We start from the raw sequence: 21222 nt of genomic DNA, 5'->3' as shown, positions 1-21222 counted from the left end.
ATCATTTTATCTAGGGCTTGATAGTTTTTCATTCAAGTAAATGTGGTTAAGCTACACCTTAGTTAGGTAGTCTAAACATGTTAACCTTTGATGGATTATGCTTGCTTCAGATTTAATGAATTTCTTGAGGATATTATAGCAACCAAGTGTGCAATGTATCATGACTATATATATATATATTGTTTTCCCCCAATTTAGCTCTAATCTAGCATGTGTATAGGGATGGAGGCGGATTCACTTCCCTAGTCCTTTTTACTTGTATTTCATCTCCCTTCAACTCTTGCAAACTTTTACTTTATGCACTTTAATTTCATAGCTTAATTGACAACCAACAAATCCTCTATGAACACCTCTATCATTCTAAAAAGACTCTAGACATTTAGGTTGCCATAGATTAGCGCAGTCCCAGTGGTTCGACTTACCCGACCAATAGCCCTATTTTATAATGATTCGTGCTATTGCGAAGGTTGATTTATAATTGTAATCGACTCAACCGATCATTATACTATCGAGATAGCTCGACGGATGTTGGAGTTTGATTTTGTTGTTTTCGACATGACGGGTTTTAACGTCATTCTTGGGATGGACTGGTTGTCTTTCTTTCGTGTCACGATTGATTGCTTCCGTGGGCGAGTGTCTGTTTGCACTCCCGTGGGGGATTGTTTTCACTTCGTGGGAGATCGGAGCGATTCCCACCCGACGATGATTTTCAGTATCGGTGACTGGAGTCGCCACAGGTCTTACTTGGATAGCCTGTTAGTTGACTAGGGTAGCAGTCTGGGCCGTGTTTTTCCGACAGTTGTAGACGAGTTTCTGGATGTCTTCCAGGAGGAGTTGACCCTCCTCTTCGGGACGTTGTCTTTGCCATCGATGTCATTCCCAGTACTACACCTATTTCTATGGCACCGTACCGTATGGCACCGGCAGAGCTTGATGAGCTGAAAGCTCAATTGGATGATTTGAAAGCTAAGGGCTTTATTCATCCTAGTGCTTCACCCTAGGGAGCACCGGTTCTTTTTGCGAAGAAGAAGGATGGGTCTTTAAGACTTTGCATCGATTATCGCAAGTTGAACCATGTCACAATCAAGAACAGGTATCCTTTGCCTAGGATTGATGACTTATTTGATCAGTTGAAGGGAGCAACATGCTTTTCGAATATTGATCTGAGATCGTCTTACTATCAGTTGAGGGTTAAGGATGAGGATATATCCAAGACCGCTTTCTGCATACGGTATGGCCATTAAGAGTTTCTAGTGATGCCATTTGGTTTGACCAATGCTCCAGCAGCTTTTATGGACTTAATGAACCGTGTATTTAGTAACCATCTTGATCAGTTCGTTGTAGTCTTTGTTGATGACATTCTTGTATACTCAGCTTCGGTGGAGGAGCATGAGTATCATTTGAGGACAGTGTTGCAGATCCTTAGGGATAATCGATTATACGCCAAGTTCGAGAAATGCGAATTTTGGCTACCAGAAGTGAAGTTCCTTGGACATGTTGTGTCAAGGGGCGGTGTTGTAGTGGATCCAACGAAGATTGAGTCAGTGATGGATTGGGAGCGTCCAAAGACAGTGTTTGAGATTCGAAGTTTTCTTAGCCTAGCCGGCTATTACCGGAGATTTGTTCGGGATTTCTCTCGTTTAGCAGCACCTATGACTCGATTTACCCGTAAGGGGGTCAAGTTTGTATGGAACGAGGCATGTGAGTTTGCTTTTTAGGAGTTGAAGGTTAGGTTGACATCGGCTCCAGTTTTGATCATTCCTGAACGTGGTTTAGGTTATGTGATCTTTTGTGATGTTTCACGAGAAGGTTTGGGTTGTGTCTTGATGCAGATAGAGCGGGTGGTTACTTATGGGTCTCGACAGTTGAAGACTCACGAGTTGAACTATCCAACACATGATTTGGAGTTAGCAGCAGTTATCTTTGCCCTGAAGGGGTGGAGACACTATTTGTACGGGGAGAAGTTTGAAGTTTTCTCCGACCACAAGAGTCTTAAGTATCTCTTCTCTTAGAAGGATTTGAACTTGAGACAACGCAGATGGGTTGAGTTTATAGAGGATTACGATTTTGAATTACAGTATCACCCGGGTAAGGCTAATGTGGTGGCCGATACATTGAGTAGGAAGTCATGGGGAACTCTTGCTAGCATTTCCCTTCATAGATGGAAGATGCTAGAAGAACTTGCTGATCTTGGTTTGTAGTGTTATGAGGATGTTTCACTGGCTATTTTGTTTAGCCTTGTGGCTCAACCGGCACTTGTTAGCAGAGTTATTGAGGCACAGTTGGAGGATGGGGAGATGAAGGCCATCCATGTTCGGATTTTAGGCGGCGAAAATGTAAAGGGTTGGACCTTACATTCAGACGGTGGTCTCAGGTACAAGGGGATGATGTTTGTTCCATTATCTTGTCGTGAGGACGTTCTTCGAGATTTCCACCACTCTAGGCTCGTAGTTCATCCTGGTGGTACAAAGATATATCACAATCTGCGATAATAGTTTTGGTGGCAGGGCATGAAACGGGATGTTTCACAATTCGTGGCTCGATGCCTTACTTTTCAACAAGTGAAGGCAGAGCAGCGACCGGTAGGATTGTTGCAACCATTACCAGTAACTGAGTGGAAATGGGAGCATATCACTATGGATTTCGTGATGGGACTTCTGAGGCCTCAGGCAGGGAATGATGCCGTTTGGGTCATAGTTGACAGGTTGACTAAGACGGCTCACTTCTTACCAATGGCAATGATAGATAGTGCAGAGAGACTGAGTGGACTGTATGTGAGATAGATTGTCAAGCTTCACGGGGTTCCTGTATCCATTGTTTCGGATAGGGATCCGTGGTTCACCTTTTACTTTTGGCAGAGTTTTCAGGAGGCTCTTGACACGGGGCTTCATTTTAGTACGGCATTCCATCCTCAGACTGATGGACAGTCGGAACGCACCATTCAGGTATTAGAGGATATGTTGTGGGCTTGTATCTTGGATTTTGGGGGTAGTTGGGAGGACTACTTGCCTTTGGTTGAGTTTGCCTACAATAACAGTTACCAGGCCAGTATTGGCATGGCACCTTTTGAGGCGTTGTATGGCAGACCTTGCAGATCTCCAATTTGTTGGACTGAGGTCGGTGACACTGTTACCTTGGGTCCCGACATTGTTATTCAGACTACAGAGAAGATCAAGTTGATTCGACAGCGATTGGCTACCGCACAGAGTAGACAGAAGAGTTACGCTGACAGGAGGAGGCAATCATTGTCTTTTAAGGTAGGGGATCATGTCTTTCTTAAGATTTCTCCGAGTAAGGGGCTCCTGAGATTTCAGTAGACTGGCAAGTTGTCGCCTAGGTTTATCGGACCATTAGAGATTTTGGAGTGCGTCGGTGAAGTTGCTTATCATTTGGCATTGCTGCCAAACCTAGATAGGGTTCACGATGTCTTTCATGTCTTTATGTTGAGGAAGTACGAGCCGGACCCATCTCATGTTCTGCGGTGGACTGATGTGGTTGTTGATGAGGATGTGACCTACGAGGAAGGTTCGGTCTAGATTTTTTGATTCACGGGAGCAGGTCTTGCGGACCAAGACCGTTCCATTGGTTAAGGTCTTGTGGAGACATCATGGTGTTGAGGAGGCTACTAGGGAGCTTGAACAGGAGGTTCGCTTACAGTATCCCATTTGTTCTCCTTTTTAGGTACGACTCGATTTCAGGGACGAAATCCTTTTAAGGAGGGTAGGTTGTAATGACCCGGCCTTTTTCCTCCTTTTCCATTTTTGGCAATTTTCTTTTTTCGTCTTTTTCCTATTTTGTCTTTTCCTTATTTCGTCTTTTTCCCATTTCTTTCATTTTTCCTTGCATAACCTTACTTGTTGTGCTAGGATTTGATTCCGGTTTTGCATGCATTCATGGTATTTAAATTCCATGACATCTATATTTTTACTTTTGTAGAAATGCAAATTAAATGCTTACTTTCTTTGTAAAAGCCATTAAAACAAGACTTTTTGTAATTATCCATAACTTGTGGGGTTTTTGGGTAATTAAGTAAAGTAATTATTTTTCGTCTTAGGGACCATTTTGCAATTTAATTTGGAAGAGATTTTCAAAAAGGACTTGTTTGCAATTTCTGGAAAGTGTAACAAGTGTCACACTCTCATTGGTCCACTTGTTGACATTTGTGTGGAAACACTTTGATGCGTTGGATGATGACATGTGGAGGGTGGAGATTCACCACTTGTTGGCCTAGGATTGGTACACTTGTTGGCATGGATGGTTGACAAATGTAGGTTCAATATTAAGTCTTTAAAGTTTACATAGGATGGTGACAAATGTAGGCTTGAGATTAAGCCTAGGAATGAACCATAGATTCATGACAAGTGTAGGTTTACCATTTAGTCTTGCATTATGTGTGTGAGAGAGGTAGTGTAAGAGCACATAGTGAGTGGAGGATTTCTAGCCCTTCCACTCACCATTTTACACTTTATCATTTTCATTTTCACTTGTCTTCAAGAACCATAACCTAGCCACCATTGGAGAAAAGCTTGGTTAATAGCTTTTTTCTTCATTTTGGCCTCCTTCCACTCACCTTAGACATAAAACCTTGAAAGACAAAAGCTTCCTCTCACTCCCCTCTTCATTAACCCTAAACTTGTTTTCCATTTTGAGCTTGGTTGCTTGGATTATAGAGATTCAATTCTCTATTGAGGTAAGGGGTGTTATTATTTATCTTCCAAATGATTTTATTTGTTCCTATAGTGATATCTAAGTTATATGTTTGTCTTGTATTAAAATGAGAAATAAATGATTAATTGTGACTTGTATGTAATTCACTTTAGACTTAATAAATAACATGACCATGGCTTGATTCATAACTTATATTAATTTGAGGTCATTTAGAGTTGTTTTAAAATCTAGAGGGATTAAGGAATTAATTTAATTAATTTTTATTTATATGCTCCCATGACTTAAATCAAGTTTTGAAGTGATTTATATAATAACCATGACATGTACTACAACATATATTAAATTGAGCATGTTTGGATGAGAAGTGAAATCTAGGGAATTTAGTTGTTTTATTAAATTGTTTAAATTATGATTTTTAACTTATATCATACTTGTGAGGTTATGTTCTTGTTGTTGAATGATATTATTGTAATTAGTGGCAAATAGCATAATGATCATTCAATGTTCTTCATGCCATTTCAGTTGAGAACTTAGGGCATGTATTGTGTTTCCAAAATTGATTTGTGCATGTTGATGGCTTTACATTGTATATATATATGTTATGTTGATACATATATGCAATGTGCACAAAATGTTGATTTTGGAAACTTGGGGATGTCGTTGTTATGACTATGGCTAGGGCATGGTTCTAGTACGAGAGAAAGTCCCTCTACAAGTCTAGTGCGCACATAAGGAGGTTACCTATGGGCTAGTAACCCTAAAGTAACCATATTGTCCGATTGATCCAGCGTGACGTCCAAGTATCCACTTTGGTTTGATTTTGCATTTAAATTCCAAGTTGTTAACTTTGTAAAATTACATCTCATTGTGTTATGTTGAAAGTTCTATTGTCACTTGATAGCATAAATTAAATGGTATTGGATTGTAACTTGGTACAAAGATAAACCCATGCATTCCCTACGAGTAAACTTGTTTACTCACCCCTAAATTAATGGGTGTTTTGCAGGTAAAGAAGCCTTAGTGTGGGATGCACAGCATTCTTAGACTCACTAGAGTTCTTGAAGTATATTTTGATGACATAGAATATGCATATGTTAGCATATCTTGTCCTACTTTTGCTTACTTTGATAAAACCTGTACTTATTGTCTAAGTTATGTAATACACACTTAAGTGCACCTTTTCACACTCTTAGAATGTGGTTGTAATGAGGCCAAGGGCCAAATACACTTATGTGAAATGTATGCTAACTTTGAACTTCATTGTTGCCTATGGAAGATATGTGGATTAATGCATTGAAGGGTTCTATTTTGCATATGACATGCCATGAGGCCATAGGCCATTGCAACACATCTATTTTATCACATTACATATGCTTGCATGCTCACTTTGGCAAACAAAACCATCATTGATGAAACAAAGACTCTAAGTAGCATTTTTAGGGAGTTTTACCCTATTCTGTTCTAGGGGAATTTCGGGGATTTCAAAATGCATTTTTTTCATTTTTCCTCTCGAGTCACATAGAAAACTCAATTTTGAGGGGGATTTCTTCTTTGTTTTTTTCCAGAAACTGCCATCTTGGCCCTCAAAAATTGATTTTTTTTCCAAAAAATCATTGCTGTCAGGTTTTTGCCGATTTTAGTGCAAATATACTTGGTACTATTCATCGACTTTTTTTTGAAAAGCGTGACGACCGATCCGAAATTTCCGAGAGCCTTGTGGGTGTATTTTAAGATTGCATTTTCAATTTAGGCAATTTAAAAACCTTCCGAAGCCCGATTTCCTTTCTTTGGGCAGTAGCTTGGAACGATTTTTTACCTCTATACCTGATTTTCTTGAGGGTATTTTGGACTTTTTTCAATGCATTTTTTTGGTTTCCGTTCATGTGTCGGGTAGAAAACTTGATTTTAGGAGGGGTTTCTTCTTTGAGTTTTTTCAGAAAAGTTCGTTTAGATACCCGTTTTTACTCTCAGTTGCAGCAGTAGTGGGTGACGGCACTGTAACTGTCACGGCCTTCGTCGGGCCGCCGCGACGTCAATTTTGTTTTTGACCTTTCTCCCTTATCCAGACTCCAAATCAAGTAATTTTTTTTTTTTTTAAATTGATTAATTTTTCATTGTCTTCCCAGTGGTGTGCTCGATAGCACTTGAATCCATTTTTTTTGCAAACTGACCATTTTGCCCCTTGGTTCCTTTTTGTCCGTTTTTTAAACGACTTGATCGGTTGGTCAATTAACATCAACCTTCGCAATAGCACGAATCATTGTAAAATAGGGCTATTGGTCGGGTAAGTCGAACCACAGGGACTACGCTAGTCTAATACAACCTAAATGTCTAGAATCATTCTTAGAATGATGAAGGGTGTATAGAGGTTTTGTTGGATGTCACTTAAGCTAGGAAATTAAAAGTGCATAAAACAATAAATTGCAAGAATTCAAGGGAGTGAAGTACAAGTAAAGAAGGCTAGGGAAATGAATCCACCTCCATCCCTATACACATGCTAGGTTAAGATTAATTTAAGGGGAAAACAACATATATGATAGTCATGATACATAACAATACTAGGTTGCTATAATATCCTTAAGAAGTTCATTTAATTGGAAAGGCAAGAATAAACCATCAAAGGTTCACATGATCAACTACCTAAACTAAAATGTAGCTTAGAACATGCTTACTAAGCCAAGGATTATCAAGCCCTAATTTAAATGGTGAATGCACATAAAGCTAAGAATCAAGTATAGCCCATCAAAGGGAAACCCTAAGCCATGAACTATCTAGGTTCTCCAACTCCATGCCATTAAAACCATTCCATGATCTAACTTCCATTGTCACCATGGAAGTGCAAGCAATATGATTAAGAAAAGCAACCATCCAAGACAAGATGAATAACTCACAATAATCATTTAAAACATTCAACATTCATTACAACAAAAATGAGGCTCTTGACCATGGAAAGACTATCAAAAATACATTGTAATCCCCAAAAATAAACTATACTAACACATGCTTACAAGGGAGGGGTTTCATCACCTCCCTAGATGAGGTTTAGTTACCCATTGGTGAACTAGAAGAAGGAAGAAGCATCATCCTCATCTCCATTTTCGAGCTCCTACTGTAGCACTCAAGAACACCCTTCTCCTTGCTCTCTTCTCTCTCCTTTCTCTTGCTCAAGATAAAGCTTAATGATATATGTGGCCTTTGGGTAGCCTTTTATGCTCCAACAATACCCTCTCTCCTCCAAGGAACACCTCCAACCACTTCATAAAGAAGGAAGATGGCATTGAGGAAACCAATGTGCAAGTGGGCTGAAATGAGCCATTTCCGAAGGGCATTCTGCCTGATTTTCGAGCACACGCTTGGTGACTTCGAGCACTCTAACTTAGTGCAATGTGCAACATGCTCCTCTTGCTCAGTGCTGACCTATTTTGGGAAAACTGCTATAACTTTGTGCCCCGAACTCCGAATGACAATCTGTTTGAAGCTTTGGAGAGCTGATTCAGTGCTTTAAAAACTTCATGTTTTGATGAAGACCCAATTCTCAAGTCTGGTTGGTCGAAAATGGGGAGAAAGGCAGTACATCAGTGCTGCTAGGCAGTTCTGCGCACCTCTGTTGTGAAGATCATAACTCTCTGCTCCGAACTCCGAATGATGAACCACTTGAAGATTTGGGAAGCTGATTCAGAGCTCTAAATCTTTCATGTTATGAGGGAAGTCCAGTTCTCGAGTTTGGAAGGTCAAAATGGCAAGCAAAGTCCAGGCTCTACTGCTGCCAGAATTCAGCATTGGCACCTTTTGTTGCTCAGGATTCCACAAGGCCTTATTCTTGTTCCATTTTGGCCAATGAACCTGAAAATGCATAAAAACATAGAATTGGAGTTAATCAACATAAAATAATTAATAACTGGACTTTGTTAATGTAATTTAGGGCGCTTGAATGTACATTATTCGGCGCTTATCACACCCCCAAACTTACATTTTGCTAGTACCTTAGCAAAACTACAATGAAAAACATAAAGAAAAGACAACCATGGGCATGCTACTACAAAAATATCTTCCATGGTAAAATGAGATAGAAACATAGCTCAAATACAACTTGAAACAGACAAAAACTGGAGATGGGGTCATTGGGAAAACTACCTTGCATATATGAAGCATTGATACAAAAATTGGCTAAATACATTTCTACATACATGCATCAACATCAAAGTCTATATAAATAACTCAATTATCATCTCTTGAATAGAAATCAACTCTAGCTTCAGTGAAAGTGAATTGGATTCTCAACATGCGGCTTTTACTTTCTTTTCCAATTCCAAGGCACAAGTTTTCAAGTCAATGAATTCCCTTTTACATGAAGTCCCTAAGGCATGATTTTATTTTCAAGACAACTTTTGTTGCTTGCTAACAATTTATTTCAACACATAAGCGAAACATAGAATGGTTGTGCAATGCTGAAGTCCCTTAAGCTTTCTAACCAACCCTTGTAGCAAGCGTTAGGCCAACAACTCCCAAACCAGATGGCTTTAGGGTGCTAAGTGTAGAGACACTCCATAGGGCTTAATAGCTCAAGTTGGAAAGGCTACGAACTCCAACGAACCATGTTTATTACTAGTTTAATTATTATTATTATTTTTTTTTATTTTTTTTTTTTGAATGACCGTGCAATGTTTAAGTCCCTTAAGCTTTCTAACCAACCCTTGTAGCAAGCGTTAGGCCGATGGCTTTAGGGTGCTAAGTGTAGAGACACTCCTAGGGCTTAATAGCTCGAGTTGGAAAGGCTACGAACGTCAACTGGTCATTTTTTTTTTTTTTTTTTTTTTTTTTTTTTTTTTTTGGAATAAAAGATACATGCCAAAGGTATCCATCTATCAGGTTCATCAAATCAGATTAACTAGGCCAAGGTCAAGGTCAATCAAGTTGCATGCCTCACAGTTAAGTTTCCAATGTGCATCTGTGCATTGTGAAGCTTATAAGAGTGTAAATCCAGCAAGAATCTAATTGAGGCATTTATACAGACTACATTGTATTTACATGATCATTTCAACTCAAATTTTTCTTTATTTTCAAAATTTTCAATTGCTTCTATACACAAGGTATTAAACATATGTTTCATCTCCGACAAGTGTCAAGTTATACTATCATTGCTTAGCAAAAATTATGGAACCAAAAATATGCCAAGAATGCTTGATGCACCCCCAAACTTAAACGACACAGTGTCCTCAATGTGGACATGGATGCAAGTGAGAGACAAAAATGACAACGAGTATAAAAGGAACAACAATACCCAGGGGGAGGGAACGGCATTTTGAGACAAAAACCCCCCAAACTTGAACTGGACTGCGCAACCTGGAAAGCAACATGAAGAACCAAAAGAAACAACCACAAATAGCATTAATAGCACAAGCATAAAGACAGAAAACGAATGTATCGAAAGTTAACAGAACATAAAGAATTTGCATTGCAAAAAGAGTTTACATGATGACAAAAAGAGCTGTACAGGGATCATGTCGACCAGAGCAACCTATACGTAGCAAATTCTTACAGTGTAAAAGGAAAACAAAATATACAAGAGAAATAGTTACAGAGGAAACAAAAGAGAAGGTCCACACGCGCAACAAGCTACTGGCCAGAAGGTAAACGGGCGAGGATGGAATGGAGGAGAGATTGAGTCTTACGCCGTTCAGCGGAAGCCAAACGACGGTCCTCAGCAGCAACACGGCGATCTTCAGCAGCAAGACGACGATCTTCTTCAGCACGTGAAGAAGACTCACACAGAGCCTGAGTGCACGCGGACAAAGAGTGCTCAAAACGATCGAGTCGCGCATGAATACCGGCAATGGAAGCCCGGATGAAAGCCTGGTCCTGGTGAGAGTCGACCGAAGGCTCTACCCGCGCAGTGGCTGCGGCGGTGGAAACTGCCTCAGAAAGAGGAGGAGGTGGAGCGTGGATGAACAGGGGGGCCGGTGGCGGAGGGGTACTAGAATGGCTCAGAACATTGATCCACCGGCGCTGGGTAAAAATTTTAATTTTGTCGCCTTTTGGTTCGTGGGGAGGAACAACGAAACCCTTGTGCTGAAGGAGTCGAGTGATGAAAAACGGCAAAGGCAATTTCCGATTTTCAACTCGCGGAGCCCGTGCATTATGAGCATCATGCCAAAACTTCATAAAGGTGGACCAAATGAGCTCTGGGATGGAGAACCATTGGCCTTGGTCCATGGCATATAAGGCTTGCAGAAAGAGGCCCCGACGCTCGGTGCTGTGCACCAAAGGGCAAACATTGTGCTTGAAGACAGTGTCAATGAACCATAGGCGTTCCGGAAGATTGGTCTTGTGGATAAAAGACCGGGGCCGAGTAGGATCGTCAATAGGGCAAATGGCAGCGGCAATCTGCGCCACAGTTAATGTATCCGGCTCCTCATATAAAGGGAGATTCTCACGATTGACAATGTCATCGGGGCACTCAATGGGGCAACCAGAAACCTGAATGATGTCGGTCATAGTGAAAGCATAGGCGGTGCCATCAATGGATGTAGTGAGAGAAATGGGTGGCTCTTCAGGGCACTAGAGATTCTGGTAGAAGAGGCGCACTACACGGGGGTAGGCAACCCTGGCAAGGGGTGCGCAAATGTGTTGCAGACGCCGGTTAGTCAATTCGGCGACAGCCCACGAAGTTGTGGGTAGAATGTCAAAGGCATCCGTGAGCGGAAATGAGAGTTCGTAGTTGAGTTGTTTGCGATCCCAAGGATCACGTGGTCGCTCACGAGTGACAGCACGGGCACCTGAAGAGGGTCAAGGAGGGCGAGAAGGACCGGCACGAGACATTTAGAGAGGTGGACTTGGTTGAGGAATTTCAGCGAACACCTGGCGTGCACCACAAAAAGGAGAAGATGGAAGTGAGTGGGATGGAGGAGCAAACCCAAAAAAATTTGGCAAGATAACAAGCTCTAGCATAGAGCAACATCAACAACAAGCAACCCAAGCATCAACAAAATCACCGACATGCAATCCCATCCTCCTTATGATGAAATAAAGACAAGGAAAGGAGAAAAAAAAAAGGAAGCTCACATACCTTGGGACAGAATATGAAAGGGGAACTGCAGAGATGTAGGGGTGGTGGCAATGTGGGTGGGCTGGTGGTGGATGAGAGATGGATTGGGTGTTGTGGGTAGAGAGAGGAGGTGGTGGCAGCATTTGGTGCATGGAGGGGTTGGTGGGTGGTGTGCCGAGAGAAAGGTGGTGTGAGGGGGTGAGGGTGTGGGAGTTTGATGGGTTGAGAGGGAGGTGGAGTGGGGAGGTTGGTTGGTTGGTGTGGGGAAAGGGAGGAGCCGAGAGATAGGAAGGTGGTTGTGAGGTGGAAGAGGGGTTGGTGGTGGTTTTGTGGGTTGAGAGGGATATGGAGCTGCGAGGGAGAGAATGGGTTTTAAAAGAGAGAAAAGAGAGCTTGGTTCGAGCACTCGAAGGCCCACTTCGAGTGCTCGAAATGGGGGCAGAGAGTTGGGTTTGGCATAGGGTGTGGGCAGGAGGAGTTCGAGCACTCGAAGCTTGGTCTTCGAGTGCTCAAAATTTGAGCAGTGGGTTGCAGGGAAGGGTGAGGGGTGATGAGGTGAGAGGGGGGGGGGTGAGGGTGGTGTTGGCATGGTTGGGGAGGGGTGATGAGGTGAGAGGGGGGGTGAGGGTGGTGTTGGCATGCATGCATGGGCGTGCATGCATGTGGATGCAGGAAGGTTGATGGTGTTGGAGGGGTGATGAGGTGAGAGGGGGGGTGAGGGTGGTGTTGGCATGGTTGGGGAGGGATGAGGGTTGGAGGCCGAGAGGTGGTAGTGTTGCATGGTGTTGGATGGTGGGTTGTTGTTGTGTTGCCGAGAGAGAGAGAATGTGGGTTTGAGAGGGATGGTTTGGGTAGGTTGCAGGAAATGGGGTTGTTGTTGGGGAGAAAATGGTGTTTTGTGAGGAAGCCGAGAGTAGTGAGGGTGTGAGGGGTGGCATGCATGCATGGACGTGCATGCATGCATGCAGGGTGGTGATGTATGGTTTGGCTTGGGAAGAGAGAGAGTTGAGGGTTTGCATGCATGCATGGGCATTCATGCATGCATGGGAGGAGGGTTGATAGGAGGTGGAGTGATGAGAAGTTTGGAGGTTTGGCATGCATGCATGGGCGTGCATGTATGCATGCAGTGTGGTGAGCTGGGTGGTGAGGGAGGTGGGTTTGGTGTGTGGATGGGGAGGTGGCTGTGAGGATGGGAGTTGGAGCACTCGAAATGGCCTTTTCGAGTGCTCGATATTGTGGCAGAGAGTGAGGGTTGGCTGGGGCATGGAATTCGAGCACTCATACCAGAATTGAGAGTGCTCGAAATGAGGGCAGTAGGTTCGGCAGTATGGGTGGAAGAATTTGGAGCACTCAAATTGGAAGCTAGAGTGCTCCAAAAATGGGCAGTGAGCTTGGGATTGATGGTGAAGACATCTGGAGCAATCCAAATAGAATTTAGAGTGCTCCAAAATGGGTAGTAGCTCATGGAATTTTGATTAGATCATTCGAGCACTAGAATCTTGGCCCAGTGAGCATTTTGAATGGATGCAAGTGCTGAAACAAATGTGTCAAACTTTGCAACATCTTGCTAATGCATGAAGATAATTGGAAAATTTTTTTTTTTTTTTTTTTTTTTTTTTTTTTTTTTTTTTTTTTTTTTTTTTTTTTTTTTTCAAAATGTAACACATTTCCAATGTATGGATGAATTTTGAACTTTGCAAATTCATTCCATTCCAATGCATGGATGTAAGAATTTTTAAATTTGGCATGCCATTCCCATGCATGGAAAGATTTTTGAAGCTTTGCATGGCAGTTGGAAAAATATGTGAAAACTTTGCATGCCATTCCATGCATCGAAAATTTTTCATGTCATTCCCATGCATCGAAAAATCATTGCAAGCAGCAGCTTCAATTCAAGCCATGCATGGAAAATTTTAAAACGTTGCACATTATTCCAATCTAATGCATGGATGGATTTTTTTTGAAGCTTTGCATGCATGGAAAGAAATTGAAATTTTGCATGGGACAATGCATGGGGAATTTTGAAAAATTTTCAAACATTGCAAATGCATGGAAAAAATTTTAAACAGTGCAAGAATTTCAATGCATGGATGATTTTGCGAAAATTTTCAAGAATGTATTACAAATGAGACATTATGCACATGAGTAGCATTCCCAAGATCCGATGAAATTGCTAGGAAGCGATGGAAATTTCCGGGAATGAAAATTAGAGTTGAGAAGGTCTAAGAAAAATCAAATTTTTGGCTTTTCTAAACCATTTCCCAGAAAATTTTGCAAGGCACGAGCAATTTCAAAAAGAAGGAAGCTTGGAAATTGAAAGAATTGCTTCCCTTGCTTTGCTAAATTTAATGTCGATAGCTAGACCAAGCTAGAGCAGGCACTACTCCTCATAAATGGGGTCCGTCAAGGGGACTTCCTCAACTTTTCGGGTTAGAATTGTGCTGTCAATGCAAGGCTTAAGCCTTTGGCCATTTACCTTGAAGAGTGATCCACTTGCAGGATCATGAAGTTCGATTGCTCCATGAGGAAAGACGGTAGTGACAATGTATGGACCATCCCATCTTGACCGGAGTTTACCGGGAAAGAGTTTCAAGCGGGAATTGAAAAGCCAGACCTTTTGTCCCGGGGCAAAAGACTTTTTGACGATGTGTTTGTCATGGAAAGCTTTAGTCTTTGCCTTGTAAATTTTTGCATTTTCATACGCGTCATTACGCAATTCCTCAAGTTCATTTAATTGCAACGCACGATTAGAGCCGGCTTGTTTGAGATCAAAATTGAACCTTTTTACGGCCCAATAAGCACGGTGCTCTAATTCTACCGGGAGATGACATGCTTTGCCAAAGACAAGTCGATATGGTGACATGCCAATGGGTGTCTTATAAGCTGTCCGGTAAGCCCAAAGTGCATCGTTTAGCCGTAATGACCAATCTTTGCGGTCCGGTCTAACCATTTTTTCTAAAATGTGCTTAATCTCCCGGTTAGAAATCTCTACTTGACCACTCGTTTGAGGGTGGTAAGGTGTAGCAACCTTATGAATGACTGAATACTTAGCAAGGACGGATTTGAGATAACGATTTTGGAAATGAGATCCGCCATCACTAATGATTGCTCGGGGTGTACCAAAACGACTAAAGATGTGAGATTGAATGAAATGGATCACGACTTTATGATCATCGGTTTTGGTAGCCGCGGCTTCAACCCATTTAGACACATAATCCACCGCTACAAGGATGTACTCATAGCCATAAGAAGATGGAAATGGTCCCATGAAGTCAATCCCCCACACATCAAAAATTTCAACAATTAAAATGTTGGTGAGGGGCATCATGTCTCTTCGGGACATGGATCCAAGTTTTTGACATCGTTCACACGATTTGCAAAAATTGTATGCATCCCGGAACAAGGTAGGCCAAAAGAATCCGCTTTGAAGGATTTTGTTAGCGGTCTTTTTGGCACTGAAATGGCCTCCACAAGCAAGAGTATGGCAAAAATTTAAAATGCTTGTGGCCTCGGTTTCAGGAATACATCGCCGGATGATTTGGTCCGGGCAATACTTGAATAATTCCGGATCTTCCCAAAAGAAATGCTTGACTTGGGAGAAAAACCGGTCCCTCTCTTGTTTGGACCAATGAGCTGGAATTTTGCCAACCGCAAGATAATTGACAATATCCGCAAACCACGGAAGAGTAGAATGTGAAACTTGAAGAAGTTGCTCATCCGGAAAGGAATCACGGATGGCTGCAAATTCTGAAGATTTCTCAATAAGTAAGCGAGAGAGATGATCGGCGACAACATTGTCGGTCCCTTTTTTGTCCCGGATGTCAATGTCAAACTCTTGAAGTAAGAGGATCCATCGAATTAAACGGGGTTTTGTCTCTTTTTTCGCTAACAAATGCCTAAGAGCGGCATGATCTGAAAAGACGATGACCTTGGAGCCAAGAAGATAGGAGCGAAATTTATCCAAGGCGTACACCACAGCTAGCAATTCTTTTTCAGTGGTGGTGTAGTTCAATTGGGCATCGCAGAGAGTTTTGCTAGCATAATAAATGACATGCGGAAGTTTATCCACACGTTGGCCCAAAACCGCCCCTAATGCATAATCGGATGCATCACACATGATCTCAAAGGGAAGAGACCAATTAGGGGGTTTCATGATCGGGGCAGAGGAGAGGAGAATGCGAAGTTTGATGAAAGCTTCCATGCAAGCGTCATCAAAATTGAACGGAACATCCTTGGCTAAGAGATTACACAAGGGCCGTGAGATTTTGCTAAAATCTTTGATGAAGCGACGATAGAATCCGGCATGGCCAAGAAAAGAACGGATTTGACGGACGGAATTCGGAGGAGGAAGATTAGAGATTAACTCAACTTTTGCCTTGTCTACCTCGATTCCCCGCTTAGAAATGACATGTCCTAAAACAATGCCTTCTTGGACCATAAAGTGGCTTTTCTCCCAACTTAGAATGAGATTCGTCTCTTTGCATCTTTGGAGCACAAGAGATAAATTTTTGAGACACGAGTCAAAGGAGGAGCCAAATACGGAAAAGTCATCCATGAAAACTTCCAAGAACCTTTCAACCATATCGGAGAATATGGACATCATGCACCTTTGGAACGTTGCCGGTGCATTGCATAGACCAAAAGGCATGCGTCGATAGGCAAAAGTACCAAAGGGACATGTGAATGTTGTTTTCTCTTGATCTTGGGGGGCGATGGCCACTTGGTTATAGCCGGAATAACCATCAAGAAAACAATAGAAGCTTTGTCCGGCTAACCTTTCTAGGATTTGATCAATAAATGGGAGTGGGAAATGATCCTTCCTAGTTGATGAGTTGAGTTTACGATAGTCAATGCACACACGCCACCCGGTGGTGGTTCGTTGTGGCACGAGCTCGCCCGCTGAATTTTCAACAACGGTGAGCCCGGATTTCTTGGGGACAACTTGTGTGGGGCTCACCCACTTGCTATCAGAGATAGGATAGATGATTCCCGCATCTAGCAATTTGATCACCTCTTTCATGACCACTTCCTTCATGTTTGGATTTAACCGGCGCTGGACCTCTCTAGTAGGCTTTGCGTCATCCTCCATATGAATGCGGTGCATACAAATGGAGGGGTCAATTCCTTTCAAATCTGCCACTGTCCAACCAATAGCTTCTTTATGCTCTTGGAGCACTGCTAAAAGGTTGGTCTCTTGGTCTTTTTGAAGGTCCGAGGCAATAATGACCAGAAGGGTTTGCTTTGGACCAAGGAACACATACTTGAGATGGGCCGGGAGCGGCTTAAGCTCAAGTTGTGGCGGAGATAACAATGATGGGACCGGAGGAGTGGTGGAAAGTTGGGGAAGTGGTTCTTTTGGAATTTTCCAAGGAGGTACATCCATGATAGCATTAATATCAAGCAAGGAATTGACTTCTTGAATGGCTTGATCAACATCAAAGTTTGAGAAGTCAAAATGAGACATGCAAGTTTCAAGGGGATCTTTGCTTAGGATGAAGGGGAGAGATTCTTCGACCACTTCATCAATGACATCCACAAGAAAACAATCATCCTCATTGGAGGGATGTTGAGTTGCATGAAAGATGTGGAGTTTGACTTGCATGTTTCCAAAAGCAATGTCCATCACCCCGGTTCGGCAATTAATTGATGCATTAGCCGTAGCTAAAAATGGTCTACCAAGGATCACGGGAATGTGCTTTTTTGGGTCATGGACTGGTTCCGTATCAAGAACCACAAAATCTACCAGGAAGTAGAATTTGTCCACTTTGATGATGACGTCCTCAAGAATACCTCGTGGATGCTTGACCGATCTATCGGCAAGTTGCAAAACCACGGAAGTCGGCAAGTCAAGGAGGGCCCTCTCGATTTTGCTGTCACCAATGACGCACGAGATTGTGGGGGCACCCGGATCCTTATACTTCGGGGGAGTGCTGTGCTGAATAATAGCACTAACATTTTCAGTCAACCTCACTTTTTTTGGCAAATGATTTTTAGAAGTGCGCTTTTGAGTGCACAAATCTTTGAGAAATTTTGCATAGGGGGGGATTTGCTTGATAGCATCCAACAGGGGCAAGTTAATCTTCACTTGCTTGAAGACTTCCCACATGTCTTGAATTTTACAATTCTTGTTCCCAAAGTGTGTCGACTCTTGAAGACGTTGAGGAAACGGAGCTTTTGGCTCATAAGTAGTTTCCACATTTGGGGAGACATGTGTGGGATATCCGTGAATGGTATTGGGACAAGAATTTGGATTAGAAGAGCTTGAATTTGGATTTTTCAACGGCGAAACTTCTTCACTTTTGTCTCTATCGACCTTGTTGTCCACCACTCTACCACTCCGAAGGGTGGTGATAGCTTGAACTTGTTCATGAGTCGGCCCACTCGGAGGAGGGGTTTCGTCAATCACATGCATTCCTCTAGGACTTTCAAAAGGTTGAGAGGGAAGCTTGCCCTTGTCCTTTTGAAGCAATTGATTCACCGAGTTAGCTATTTGGCCCACTTGATTTTCGAGATTAGCTATGGATTGAGTATGAGAGTGAACCATTTGGAGAGTAGGCTGCAAGGATGTCAAGAGTTGCTTGTTGGCATCCATTATTTGCTTATTTAATGATTCCATCATTTGCTTGTTTGCAGCTACTATCTCGTCAGTTGGACACACAGGAGGTTGATTGGAGACATTTGGATTGTAAGGAGGACGGTAGCTTGAAGAGGCTTGGAAAGGTCTACCTTGATATTGAGAAGAGGGCTGATTTTGCCGCCCTTGGTTTTGGAATTGGGAATTCTGTGGGGCTTGTTGCCGCCATGAGAAATTCGGATGATCACGCCAACCCGGATTGTAGGTGTTGGAATATGGATTGTTCCCGGGCCGCGAGAACATGGCATTAGCTTGCTCTTGGTTGGGACTAGGAAATTGCTCCGATGTGGGGCAATCTTCCGAGAGATGGAATGGACTAGTACATGAAGCACAAACTGAACTTGCCGAATTTTGAGACAATGAAGGAGGAAGATGTGGTGCCATCAATTGATAGAATTTATGAGCGATGGCATCCACTTGAGATGATTCCTCCCTTATTGACTTTGGTTGACAAGGGTTGGTGTTGTTTGGAGTGGTTGCGGTCGGAGCCCTACGAGAATTGTGTTGAAGTGAATTTTCACTCAAGTTCTCAAGTAAGGTCCAAGCCTCATCCGCATTCTTGGACATGAACATCCCACCACAAGAAGAATCAACCATGAATCTATGGGTTTCGGTCAAGCCGGCATAGAAAGCTTGCACTAATTGCCATTTTGGGATCAAATGATGAGGACACTTCCGAAGAAGATCTTGTAACCTTTCCCAAGTCTCGTGGAGTTGTTCTCCATCAACTTGAGAAAAGCTTAGAATGGAACGCCTCATTTGGTTGGTTTTACTCACCGGATAATACTTCTTAAGAAATTCTTGTTGCAATTGAGCCCAAGAAGTAATAGAGTTGGGAGCGAGGGAGTTCAACCAATATTTTGCCCTATCCTTTAGGGAGAATGGGAAGAGATGGAGATGAAGTGCATTGTCCGGAAAACCTCTCAACCGGATGGTTGAACAGATTTCAAGGAACTCATCAAGATGCTTGTATGGATCTTCATTATCAAAGCCATGAAATGATGGAAGCATTTGAATGGTACTAGAATTGATCTCATATTGAGCTGCATCGATGTATGGCATCACTATGCAAGATGGAGAAGCATAGGTGGTAGGGATGAAATGATCTCTAAGAGTCATTGGCTCGATATTAGGAATTTCAGCCCTTTCATTCCCCGGATTTCCTACGTTATCCCCCATTATATTGAATTCAGTTTCAAGGTCCCTTGTAAGAGTGGGTTCCCTAAGGTTCCGTCTAAGAGTTCTTTCAAGAGAATTGATATCAATGGGCGAATCGATTGTGGGTAAGGAAAGTGACCTACGACCGAACATCAACAATAAAGCATATACTCAACAAAGCAATTCATCAACCACAACTCCACATACGATGTTCCCTTTCTCCTCAATTATCAAGACGGAAAATGTAAATGGCCACGACAAGGACCGATGCTTTAACACAAAATTTAAACAGGATAAGAGCCTCAACAAGGGCTTCACAACTAAACTAAAACTAAATTTAACACATGCACAATATTCACAACTCGAAACTAGAAGTCACGAGACTTACCTGGGGTCCTCTAGACTTACAATTTGCTAGCATTCCCACGGCGAGCTTCGAGTCCCTAGAATCTTACAACACTTAAAACACAAAGGTGGTCAAAACACACAAGGAATATTCACAAGACACAATATTCACAATCAAACTAAATTTAACCCTAGAAACTTCGGTTGCTAAACCGTTTGCAGTCCCCGGCAACGGCGCCAAAAATTGATCGGTTGGTCAATTAACATCAACCTTCGCAATAGCACGAATCATTGTAAAATAGGGCTATTGGTCGGGTAAGTCGAACCACAGGGACTACGCTAGTTTAATACAACCTAAATGTCTAGAATCATTCTTAGAATGATGAAGGGTGTATAGAGGTTTTGTTGGATGTCACTTAAGCTAGGAAATTAAAAGTGCATAAAACAATAAATTGCAAGAATTCAAGGGAGTGAAGTACAAGTAAAGAAGGCTAGGGAAATGAATCCACCTCCATCCCTATACACATGCTAGGTGAAGATTAATTTAAGGGGAAAACAACATATATGATAGTCATGATACATAACAATACTAGGTTGCTATAATATCCTTAAGAAGTTCATTTAATTGGAAAGGCAAGAATAAACCATCAAAGGTTCACATGATCAACTACCTAAACTAAAATGTAGCTTAGAACATGCTTACTAAGCCAAGGATTATCAAGCCCTAATTTAAATGGTGAATGCACATAAAGCTAAGAATCAAGTATAGCCCATCAAAGGGAAACCCTAAGCCATGAACTATCTAGGTTCTCCAACTCCATGCCATTAAAACCATTCCATGATCTAACTTCCATTGTCACCATGGAAGTGCAAGCAATATGATTAAGAAAAGCAACCATCCAAGACAAGATGAATAACTCACAATAATCATTTAAAACATTCAACATTCATTACAACAAAAATGAGGCTCTTGACCATGGAAAGACTATCAAAAATACATTGTAATCCCCAAAAATAAACTATACTAACACATGCTTACAAGGGAGGGGTTTCATCACCTCCCTAGATGAGGTTTAGTTACCCATTGGTGAACTAGAAGAAGGAAGAAGCATCATCCTCATCTCCATTTTCGAGCTCCTACTGTAGCACTCAAGAACACCCTTCTCCTTGCTCTCTTCTCTCTCCTTTCTCTTGCTCAAGATAAAGCTTAATGATATATGTGGCCTTTGGGTAGCCTTTTATGCTCCAACAATACCCTCTCTCCTCCAAGGAACACCTCCAACCCCTTCATAAAGAAGGAAGATGGCATTGAGGAAACCAATGTGCAAGTGGGCTGAAATGAGCCATTTCCGAAGGGCATTCTGCCTGATTT

The sequence above is a fragment of the Cornus florida genome, unplaced genomic scaffold, assembly GCF_030987335.1.
Source record: "Cornus florida cultivar Cherokee Brave unplaced genomic scaffold, ASM3098733v1 CherokeeBrave_3.0.0_Hap2_Chr03, whole genome shotgun sequence".
NCBI lineage: Eukaryota > Viridiplantae > Streptophyta > Magnoliopsida > Cornales > Cornaceae > Cornus > Cornus florida.
The sequence above is the reverse complement of the archived record's forward strand: the minus strand, read 5'-3'. Positions refer to the sequence as shown.